Below are 1,911 nucleotides of genomic sequence, written 5' to 3' on the forward strand. Positions count from 1 at the left end.
CACATTTTGTGCATACTTGTGATGGCATTTCCAGAGAGGCTTACCTGAAGAAGAAAGACCTCACCCCGAATGTTGATGGCCCCACCCCATTAACTGGAGTCCAGACTGAATAAAAAGGAGAAAGTGAACTGGGTAGAATCATTCATCTTTCTCACTACTACTCATCCACAGACACAATGTGACCTTCTATTTCCATACTTGTTCCTTCCCCATCATGATGAGTTGCAGTCTGTAGAATAGTATGCCAAAATAAACCCTTCCTACCTTAAGTTGCTTTTTACCAGATGTGATGGTTTGTGCTTGGCCCAGAGAGTAGAACTATTAGGAGGTGTGGCCTTGTTGGAGAAGGTGTGTTACTATGGGCCTAGTCCTAGCTGCCTGGAAGCAAGTCTTCTATTAGCTGCCTTCAGATGAAGAGGTAGAGCTCTCAGAAACTCCTGTACCATGCCTACCAGGATGCTGCCATGCTCCCACTTTGATGATAATGGACTGAAACTTTGAACCTGAAAGTCAGCCCCAATTAAATGTTGTCCTTATAAGAGTTGGCTTGGTGATAGTGTCTGTTCACAGCAATGGAGACCCTAACTAAGACACCAGGTATGTAGTCACTGAGACAAGTAACTAATACCAATGCTTACTCCCAGTTAGCTATATGAACTAAGGTCATTCTTCAGTTTTCTTGGGAGCATGAAGCAGTTGTCCCATTGTTTTTGGAATAAGGAATTATATGGAAATAAATTCCAGTGCTCAGCAATTTATTCAGTCTGGAAACCCAGGGAATGCATGGCGTTTCTCATATTCAGACTTTCCATTTCAATTAAACCAATACAGAAACCCTCTCAAAGTCCTGCACAGAAGTATGTCTTTTATGTGATTCTAGGTCACATTAAGTTGGCAATCAATATTAATTATCACAAAGATCTACCTGAAGTCCTCTGGTCCTCAAGAAGCCTCCCTAAATCTTAACTCCACCACTTCCAATCCCCTTTGGCATTTCTGTCAAATACTGCATGGTATATTTACTTATTATGGTAATCTGTCTTGTAACCTTACAAAGCAAGTATCATAACTATAGGGTTGTTTGTAACCTTTATTCCTTGTTGCATAACTATTATGAAAAATTAATCTATATTATGTTAATGAATGAAAGTCTTTGATCGTGCTAGCTCCTCTGACACCCACTTAAACCTTATACAAGAATAATTAACGTGAACTTTGTCTTATATTGATTTCCTTGCAGTTTGAGCCAAGAAGTATTCATTCATATGCAGAAGTGGAGAATGGCATGTTTAGGCCACACACTCAGTATCCAGTTTCAATAATCACTAATGCACAGTTTTGTTTAGGTATATTCACATCTCCTTGGAGATTATTTTGAAGTGAGTTACGAGATTCAAACCAATTACTTGTAAATTTATCCATAGTAAATCTAAACAAAAAGGACCATTATCACTCCTAACAAGTTTAGACAACTCCATAATAACACAAACCCCAACCCAAATCAGCCACTGATCTGACTTCTATAATTCTAGCTTTAGCCAATTTTAGCATTTTACAAAATAAGGCTAGGGACATGGATCAGTTCATAATGTTGTTGCCTTAGAATTACCATAATCTGAGTTCAATTGACAGAACCCACAAACACACAAAACAAAAGAAACAAGAAACAACCACAACTAAACAGGCAGTGTGAATGTTTTTAAACCCAGCACTGTAGGAGCAGAGACATGCAAAACTCCAGAGGTTGCTATAAGCCAGCCTCCAGATCTTACTATGCAGCCAGTCTAGCTTACTTGTCAAGTTCCAGGTAAGTGAGAGACTGTCTCAAAAAGGAAGATGAATGGCTCCTAAGGATTGATATCTCAGGTTGAACTAGACATTAACAAACACAAGCATATACTCTAGAAGACA

Source organism: Mastomys coucha, chromosome X, assembly GCF_008632895.1.
Source record: "Mastomys coucha isolate ucsf_1 chromosome X, UCSF_Mcou_1, whole genome shotgun sequence".
Taxonomy (NCBI): domain Eukaryota; kingdom Metazoa; phylum Chordata; class Mammalia; order Rodentia; family Muridae; genus Mastomys; species Mastomys coucha.